The following is an 11089-nucleotide window of genomic DNA, read 5'->3' on the forward strand; positions in this document are numbered from 1 at the left end:
AAAGTCTAAAGTCGGACGTGGCCGACTATATTATACCCTGCACCACTTTGTAGATCTACATTTTCGATACCATATCACATCCGTCAAATGTGTTGGGAGCTATATATAAAGGTTTGTCCCAAATAACAGGTTGGCTGATAAGTCCCCGGCCTGACACATAGATGGCGTCGCATATTATTTTTATATAGTACCAACTTTCAAATGATTCGTGTAAGTCAATTAGTTTGTGAGATAGAGCGTCTTTTGTGAAACAACTTTTGTTATTGTGAAAAAAATGGAAAAAAGGAATTTCGTGTTTTGATAAAATACTGTTTTCTGAAGGGAAAAATACGGTGGAAGCAAAAACTTTGCTTGATAATGAGTTTCCGGACTCTGCCCCAGGGAAATCAACAATAATTGATTGGTATGTAAAATTCAAGCGTGGTGAAATGAGCACGGAAAACGGTAAACGCCCGAAAGAGGTGGTTACCGACGAAAACATCAAAAAAAATCCACAAAATGATTTTGAATGACCGTAAAATGAAGTTGATCGAGATAGCAGAGACCTTAAAGATATCAAATGAACGTGTTGGTCATATCATTCATCAATATTTGGATATGCGGAAGCTCTGTGCAAAATGGGTGCCGCTGGGTGTTGATGATTCTGAGCGGTGTTTGCAGCTGTTAACTCGTAATACACCCGAGTTTTTCCGTCGATATGTGACAAAGGATGAAAAATGGCTCCATCGCTACACTCCTGAGTCCAATCGACAGTCGGCTGAGTGGACAGCGACCGGTGAACCGTCTCCGAAGCGTGGAAAGACTCAAAAGTCCGCTGGCCTATGTTTTTTGGGATGCGCATTATCGATTATATTGAGAAGGGAAAAACCATCAACAGTGACTATTATATGGCGTTATTGGAGCGTTTGAAGGTCGAAATCGCGGCAAAACGGCCCCATATGAAGAAGAACAAGTATATACGGCCGTAAGTTCGGCCAGGCCGAAGCTTATGTACCCTCCACCATGTATTGCGTAGAAACTTCTACTGAAGACTGTCATCCACAATCGAATTACTTGGGTTGCGGTAACACTTGCCGATGGCAAGGTATCGTAAAACTTCCTAACACCGTAATAAATACCACATAGTCCATACGTGGTATATATTAAACTACAAACGGCCGATTAAATACGTATATAATTAAGTTTAAAGTTTCTATAGAAATAAAATATTGACAACATTTTCTATAGAAGTAAAATTTGGAAAAAATTTTCTATAGAAATAAAATTTGGATAAAATTTTCTATAGAAATAAAATTCTGACAAAATTTTCTATAGAAATAAAATTTTGACAAAATTTTCTATAGAAATAAAATTTTGACAAAATGTTCTATAGAAATAAAATTAAGACAACATTTTCTATAGAAATAAAATTTTGACAAAATTTTCTATAGAAATAACATTTTGACAATGTTTTCTATAAAAATAAAATTTTGGTAGATTATTTTTGGCTCGAGTGGCAACCATGATTATGAACCGATAAGGACCAATTTTTGTGTGATAGACCGATATGGACCAATTTTGGCATGGTTATTAGCGGCCTTATACTAACACCACGTTGCAAATTTCAACCGGATCGGATGAATTTTTCTCCTCTAAGAGGCTCCGGAGATCAAATCTGGAGAACGGTTTATATGCGGGCTATATAAAATTATGGACCGATATGGACCAATTCTTACGTGTTTGTTGGAGACCACATTCTAACACCACGTTCCAAATTTCAACCGGATCGGATGAATTTTGCTCCTCCAAGAGGCTCCGGAGGACAAATCTGGGGATCGATTTATATGGGGGCTATATATAATTATGGACCGTCATAGACCAATTCTTACATGGTTGTTAGAGACCATATACTAACACAACGTACCCAATTTCAACCAGAATCGGATGAATTTTGCTCCTCTAAGAGGCTCCGGAGGTCAAATCTGGGGATCGGCTTATATGGGGGCTATATATAATTATGGACCGATATGGACCAATTTTGGCATAGTTGTTAGAGACCATATACTAATACCACGTACCAAATTTCAGCCGTATCGGATGAAATTTGCTTCTCTTAGATGATCCACAAACCAAATCTGGGAATCGGTTTATATGAGGGCTATACGTAAAAGTGGACCGATATGGATCAATTTTTGCATGGTTGTTAGAGACCATATACGAAAACTACGTACCAAATTTAAACCGGTTCGGATGAATTTTGCTCCTCTAAGAGGCTCCGTAGTTCAAATCTGGGGATCGGTTTATATGGGGGCTATATTTAATTATGGACCGATATGGACCACTCTTTGCATGGGTGTTAGAGACCATATACCTACACCATGTACCAAATTTTAGCCAGATCGGATGAAACATGCTTCTCCATCCATATTCACCATCCGACCTACATCAATAACAACTACTTGTGCCAAGTTTCAAGTCGATAGCTTGTTTCGTTCGGAAGTTAGCGTGATTTCAACAGACGGACGGACGGACGGACATGCTCAGATTGACTCAGAATTTCACCACGACCCAGAATATATATACTTTATGGGGTCTTAGAGCAATATTTCGATGTGTTACAAACGGAATGACAGAGTTAATATACCCCCCATCCTATGGTGGAGGGTATAAAAAAGTGTTTTTCCACCAAGACAACGCACCGTGTCATTGAGAACGATGGCAAAAATTCATGAATTGGGCTTCGAATTGCTTCCCCACCCACCGTATTCTCCAGATCTGTCCCCAAGCGACTTTTTCTTGTTCTCAGACCTCAAAAGGATGCTCGCAGGGAAAAAATTTGACTGCAATGAAGAGGTGATCGCCGAAACTGAGACCGAAGGAGTACTACCAAAATGGTATCAAAAAATTTGAAGGTCGTTATAATCGTTGTATCGCTCTTGAAGAGAACTATGTTGAATAAAAAAACGAATTTTGACAAAAAAAATGTGTTTTTCTTTGTTAGACCGGGGACTTATCAGCCAACCTGCTACATACATTTAAATATCACTCGATCTCGACAGAATTTGATAGACTTCTACAAAATCTATAGACTCAAAATTTAAGTCGGCTAATGCATTAGGGTGGAACACAATGTTAGTAAAAAAATATGGGAAACGTTTAAATCTGAAGCAATTTTAAGGAAACTTCGCAAAAGTTTATTTATGATTTATCGCTCGATATATATGTATTAGAAGTTTAGGAAAATTAGAGTCATTTTTACAACTTTTCGACTAAGCAGTGGCGATTTTACAAGGAAAATGTTGGTATTTTGACCATTTTTGTCGAAATCAGAAAAACATATATATGGGAGCTATATCTAAATCTGAACCGATTTCAACCACATTTGGCACGCATAGTTACAATGCTAATTCTACTCCCTGTGCAAAATTTCAACTAAATCGGAGTAAAAAATTGGCCTCTGTGGTCATATGAGTGTAAATCGGGCGAAAGCTATATATGGGAGCTATATCCAAATCTGAACCGATTTCAACCAAATTTGGCACGCATAGCTACAATGCTAATTCTACTCCCTGTGCAAAATTTCAACTAAATCGGAGCAAAAAATTGGCCTCTGTGGTCATTTGAGTGTAAATCGGGCGAAAGCTATATATGGGAGATATATCCAAATCTTAACCGATTTCAAGCAAATTTGGCACGCATAGTTACAACGCTAATTCTACTCCCTATGCAAAATTTCAACTAAATCGGAGCAAAAAATTGGCCTCTGTGGTCAAATGAGTGTAAATCGGGCGAAAGCTATATATGGGAGCTATATCTAAATCTGAACCGATTTGGCTGATATTTTGCAAGTTTTTCGAGACTCATAAAATATTCGGATGTACGGAATTTGAGGAAGATCGGTTGATATACACGCCAATTATGACCAGATCGGTGAAAAATATATATGGCAGCTATATCTAAATCTGAACCGATTTTTTCCAAAATCAACAGGGATCGTCTTTGAGCCGAAACAGGGCCCTATACCAAATTTTAGGACAATCGGACTAAAACCGCGAGCTGTACTTTGCACACAAAAATACATCAACAGACAGACAGACAGACAGACGGACATCGCTAAATCGACTCAGAATTTAATTCTAAGCCGATCCGTATACTAAAAGGTTGGTCTATGATTACTCCTTCTTGACTTTACATACAAATGCACAAACTTATTATACCCTGTACCACAGTAGTGGTGAAGGGTATAAATATGGGAAACATTTACATCTGAAGCAATTTTAAGGAAACGTCGCAAAATTTTATATATGATTTATCGCTCTATATATATGTATTAGAAGTTTAGGAAAATAAGAGTCATTTTTACAACTTTTCGACTAAGCAGTGGCGATTTTACAAGGAAATTGTTGGTATTTTGACCATTTTTGTCGAAATCAGAAAAACATATATATGGGAGCTATATCTAAATCTGAACCGATTTCAACCAAATTTGGCACGCATAGCTACAATGCTAATTCTACTCCCTGTGCAAAATTTCAATGAAATCGGAGTAAAAGATTGGCCACTGTGGTAATATGAGTGTAAATCGGGCAAACGATATATATGGGAGCTATATCTAAATCTGAACCGATTTCAATAAAAGTTGGCACAGTTGACTATACTACTAATTGTACTCCTAGTGCAAAATGTCAACCATATTGGGGTAAAACTCTGGCTTCTGTGACCGTATTAGTTCATATCGGGCGAAAGATATATATGGGAGCTATATCTAAATCTAAACCGATTTCAATAAAATTTGGTACACTTCACTCTAGTACTAATTGTTCTTGTTGTGCAAAATTTTAAGCAAATTAGGGTAAAACTCTGGCTTGTGGGGCCACATAAGTCCATATCGGGCGAAATATATATATATATATATATATATATATATATATATATATATATATATATATATATATATATATATATATATATATATATATATATATATATATATATATATATATATATATATATGTATGGGAGCTATATCTAAATCTGAACCGATTTCTTCCAAAATCAATAGGGTTCTATTCTGAGCCAAAACACATACTTGTGCCAAATTTGAAGTCGATTGGACTAAAACTGCGACCTAGACTTTGATTACAAAAATGTGTTCACGGACAGACGGACATCGCTATATCGACTCAAGAGCACACCCTGAGCATTTTTGCCAAAGACACCATGTGTCTATCTCGTTTCCTGCTGGGTGTTGCAAACATATGCACTAACTTATAATACCCTGTTCCACAGTGTGGCGCAGGGTATAATGAACTCATTGTGAAGAAAGTTGAACTTCGTATAGCGCCAAAGACATTTTTATTTTTTTGAACGATGTGATTTTCGTTGAAATTAGGTAGAATGCATTCCATATATCAGTTAACATTTTTGTATTTATGCACCACTATACTACAGAATGAAAAAATTTAACTGAATTGAATTCATATATGGATTGATTTTATTGAACTTTTTTCATTCATTGGGACAAATCTTATATATTTGTGGTAAACCTTTTACTTCAAAATTAGAACTGCTTACCTTCGTTTTTAAATACAGTTTTATTTATTTATATAGGCAGTTTTTCTTCAATAAAAGACATGTTTTATTAATATATTAAATATATTTATTAAGAATCAACAGCATCGACTGGCCTTGAAATATTAGTTTATTATTCCACTATTTCCAATTTCCATGTAAAGTTACCAACTGTAAAACGTAATGCTTTTCTTCTTCTTTTTCCTTTCACTTTTAATAAGATGATGCGTAACGATTTTGTCCTCTTTTTACAATTTCAATACCAACAAATATAAAAAATCATAAACCAATTTTTTTCACAAAAGGTTAGCGTCACTGTATGAATGTTACCTGTTAATTGAAAATTCCAAAATGAAGACGAATGTTTCGAAGACACTTTTTTCTGGGTGTATTTATATAACATAGTCTGCGGCGCCCACGAGCCGATGCAAACAAAACATTATTTAACAGAAACATACATTTGTTTGCCACGTGGAGCAATGGTTAGAATGTCCGCCTTGCATGCAAAGGGTCGTGGGTTCAATCCCTGCTCCGACCGAACACCATTTTTATACCCACCACCATAAAATGGTGACGGGGGTATAATAAGTTTGTCATTCCGTTTGTAACACATCGAAATATCGATTTCCGACTATATAAAGTATATATATTCTTGATCATGGAGAAATTCTAAGACGATATAAGCATGTCCGTCTGTCTGTCTGTCTGTTGTAATCACGCTACAGCCTTCAATAATGGCGCTATCGTCCCCAAATTTGGCACAGATTAGTTTTTTGTTTGCAGGCAGGTCAAGTTCGAAGATGGGCTATATCGGTCCAAGTTTTGATATAGTCCCCATATAAACCGACCTCCCGATTTGGGGTCTTGGGCCTATAAAAACCGTAGTTTTTATCAGATTTGCCTGAAATTGGAAATCCAGAGGTATTTTGGGACCATAAAGAGGTGTGTCGAAAATGGTCCGTATCGGTCCTTGTTTTGGTATAGCCCCCATATAGACCGATCTCCCGATTTTGCTTCTTAGGCGTCTAGGAACAGTATTTTCTATCCGATTTGTCTGAAATTGAAAATATAGAGGTATTTTAGGACCATAAGGAGGTGTGTCGAAAATGGTCCGTATCGGTCCATGTTTTGATATAGCCCCCATATAGACCGATCTCCCGATTTTGCTTCTTGGGCGTCTAGAAACTATATTTTCCATCCGATTTACCTCAAATTGCAAATCTAGAGGTATTGTGGGACTATAAAGAGGTGTGTCGAAAATGGTCCGTATCGGTCCATGTTTTGGTATAGCCCCCATATAGACCGATCTCCCGATTTTGCTTCTTGCGCGTCTAGAAACAGTATTTTCTATCCGATTTGTATGAAATTGAAAATCTAGAGGTATTTTGGTCCGTATCGGTCCATGGTTTGATATAGCCCCCATATAAACCAACCTCCCGATTTGGAGTCTTGGGCCTATAAAAACCGTAGTTTTTATCCAATTTAGCTGATATTGGAAATATAGAGGTATTTGCGGACCATAAAATGGTGTGCCGAAAATGGTTCCCATCGGTCCATGTTTTTGTATAGCCCCCATATAGACCGATATCCCGATTTTGCTTCTAGGGCTTCTAGAAACTATATTTACAATACGATTTGCCTGAAATTGGAAATCTAGAGCTATTTGAGGACCATAAAAAGGTGTGCCGAAAATGGTGCTCATCGGTCCATGTTTTGATATAGTCCCCATAGAGACTGATCTCCCGATTTTGCTTCTTAGGCTTCTAGAAACTATATTTACCATCCGCTTTGCCTGAAATTCTTGAGCTTCTATAAACTGTATTTATTACCCGATTTGCCTGAAATTCGAAATCTAGAGGTATTTTTAGACCACAAATAAGTGTGCCGAAATTGAGGTATATCGGTCCATTTTTTGGTATAACCCCAATATAGACTGATCTCTCGATTTTTACTTCTTGGGCGTCTAGAGACTATGTTTTCTAGCCGATTTGTTTGAAATTCTGGAGGTATTTTACGATCACAAATATGTGAGCAGCAAATGGTACCTATCGGTCCATGTTTTCGTATAGCCCCCATATACACCGATCTCCCGGCTTTATTTCTTGGGCTTCTAGAATCCGTAGTTTTTTCCCAATTTGGTTGAAATTGGAAATCTATAATAAAATTTAGACAAACGAAATTTCCTTTTCTTATAAAGTATTTTCGATTATTCAACTCTAAAATTCTCTAATATAGCAGGCGCACTGATCATGAAAATTGCTTCAAACTGAAAGTAAAATTTCCAGATTTTACTCATCGTATTTATTTAAATAATCGCAGAAAAAATCTACAGATTTAAGATTTCAAATCAAGGCGTAATTTAATCATATACACGATATGTTTATAATTTCTCTAAAACTCAAACAAAATTGGTTCTCATAAATCTAGAATCTTATCTGGTCTTCATAGGTAGAATCTTTAAAGTTTGTCTTCGGGAGCTGACTGCCTTGGGAGAAGATTTCTCATCAAACCCCCTACAATTCTATATATTATCAAGTAACCCACTACGACGAAGAGTTTTCAAAGTAAACTATCATATTTGATTGATGTGGTGGGTATTTAAAATTCGGCCCGGCCGAATTTACTGCTGTATATACTTGTTTTTTTTAATTTACACATTTATATTTATACTATACAAAATTTTTATAATGAAACTTCGAAATGTGGGTTAGCAAAGATTTACAGTCAGAAAAGAACAGTGCTTGATATAAACGAAATGTACTGAGCTTTTGGATAGAATATTATTTTTGTATTGCAAAAATAACAATTTTGTAACAAAAAACTATGTATGGTATAAAAGTTTGAAATTTTGGAAGGAATTCAAAAACTCTAACAAAAGAAGAGCGTGTACACCCTCACAAAAAATCGCTTCTGTAACATATACTCCCAAACATATTTTCCTTCAAGCATATACATTTTTGGGTATTGCCCAAACATTTATATGTTTGATCTCTACCAATATATAATATGTTTGAAAGCATATTGGTCTAAACAATATATGTTTGGGTAGTCTAAGTTCCAAACATTTTGTATTTTTGCATCCAAATTCAATAATGTTGTCTACCAAAAAACAATATGTTATTATGTGAACATATAATATGTTTGGAAGCATTTTGCACCCAAAAATATTATATGCTTAAAAAAAATTCTCCCAAACAATATTGTGCTCAAAATTTTATTTATTTATTTATATATTTACAATCATAATGAATTATGAAAATAAACAGGTAATATAGGTGCTAACAACATAGGTTTTCGACCTGAATGCTCAAAATTTTGTTTCTGCCCAATTGTATATTCCCCCACATCTTTCTCACTTCCACGAGATTTTTTAGTTCTTAGCACCTTTTTCTGTAATACAAACATTGTAGAAGAAATTATTCAATTGTATGATTTTTTTATTTTAATTTTACCTTTTGCCGGACGGGGATTCGAACAGCGGACCACACAGTTTGTAAGGATCAAAGAAGTAGCTGATCAATTGCCCAAGGAAAAATAAAATGTTAGTTTTGTAATAACAATCAACAACCACCAACTTAATTCAATATCGCTCCCTGTTAAATAGCGCTCCAAGCTACTAAACACATATATGTTTATAGGCTATTTCTAAATTAATATATGTTTGCATCCAAGCATATTATATTTAAAAACATTTTATGTCCCAAACATAATATGTTCTAACATATTAACATATATGTCCCAAACAAGTTATGCTAGTTTATGAACATTATATGCTTGCACTCAAAAATATTGTGTTTAAAAATTTGTGTTTCAAACATATAATGTTTATAGCCAAACATATGGAAAACAGTCTTTTTCATCCGTGTAGTCGAGTATAAACATACATAAATAATTTTATAACATAAACAAAAATTTATTTAGGCGTGAACACTTTTTTACTAGCATTTAACACCATTTTAAATGCATTTAAAACTTATCGTATTTTTTACTTAATCTCATTTTTACCTTTAAGGCCGAGATTAAGTTGGCATTATCGCTCTTATTAATAAAGAGGAACTAAACTTTGATTTTATACATTTTACTGTTTAATTTTTCACTGTTTCCTCCTTTTTTCATTTTACTGTCCCAAATCTAAAAAGAGTATAGTGCCCTTTCGTTATTTTTATGAAGATCCCTTTGTAATTTTTGTATATTTTCAATCGTTTTTTTTTTAATTTCCTTTGCCTGAATATTCGAACGTGCGAACCAAGAAAAAATTGTGCCCATAATTGTGCACATACATAAAATACTGCTCTCAAGGCGAAAACACATGCTGTTTTTATACCCTTCACCATAGGATGGGGGGTATATTAACTTTGTCATTCCGTTTGTAACAAATCAAAATATTGCTCTAAGACCCCATAAAGTATATATATTCTGGGTCGTGGTGAAATTCTGAGTCGATCTGAGCATGTCCGTCCGTCTGTTGAAATCACGCTAACTTCCGAACGAAACAAGCTATCGACTTGAAACTTGGCACAAGTAGTTGTTATTTGTGTAGGTCGGATGGTATTGCAAATGGGCCATATCGGTCCACTTTTACGTATAGCCCCCATATAAACGGACCCCCAAATTTGGATTTCGAGGCCTCTAAGAGAAGCAAATTTCATCCTATCCGGATGAAATATACTAACACCATGTACCGAAATTTGGTACATGGTGTTAGTATATGGTCTCTAACAACCACGCAAAAATTGGTTCACATCGGTCCATAATTATATATAGCCCCCATATAAATCAATCCCCCGATTTGGCTTTCAGAACCTCTAAGAGAAACAAATTTCATCCGATCCGGCTGAAATTTGGTGCATGATGTTAGTATATGATCTCTAATGACCATGCAAAAATTGGTCCATATCGGTATATAATTATATATAGCCCCCATATAAACCGATCCCCCGATTTGGCTGCAGAGCCTCTAAGAGAACCAAATTTCATCCGATCCGGCTGAAATTTTGGTGCATGATGTTAGTATATGGTCTCTAATGACCACGCAAAAATTGGTCCATATCGGTCCATATAAACCGATCACCAGATTTAACCTCCGGAGCCTCTTGGAAGACCAAAATTCATCTGATTCAGTTGAAAATTGGTACGTGATGTTAACCCTTCTGTGCGTGATGTGGTCCCGCTGGACTTTTTTGATTTTTATTCCTACATAACTTTATCTTTTGCATGATTTGCAGCGTGATGGTTTATGACTTCTTGTATTAAAGTGTTTTAAGTTGAAAACTGTAAATTTTTATGTGATTGAATCATTAAATTGGTTTTTATAGGTATTTTAAAAAGTTTAGTGCGATTCTGCGTGATGAGGTCCATTGGGACCTACCACTAATTGCATTAGTGGTTTTAGCGCAGTTTAACAAGTTGCATAAAGATAATGCGATTTTTGTATTTGGAACAATTAATAACAACAACATCCTTTCAGAAAATACCGTTATTTAGAAGAACTTGTCATTTTTGAAGTTTCCATTGGTTTCATTGCTTCATAGTACATAGT

The 11089-nt window shown here is 35.4% G+C and overlaps 1 protein-coding gene across 2 annotated transcripts in view; it reads right to left on the reverse strand.

Annotated features, from left to right (window-relative positions):
- LOC142234928 (uncharacterized) overlaps positions 1-11089 on the reverse strand; it is a 41138-nt gene that overhangs the window by 11235 nt on the left and 18814 nt on the right. The gene's annotated exons all lie outside the window — the stretch shown is intronic.

This window comes from Haematobia irritans, chromosome 4 (genome assembly GCF_050003625.1).
Source record: "Haematobia irritans isolate KBUSLIRL chromosome 4, ASM5000362v1, whole genome shotgun sequence".
Lineage (NCBI taxonomy): Eukaryota > Metazoa > Arthropoda > Insecta > Diptera > Muscidae > Haematobia > Haematobia irritans.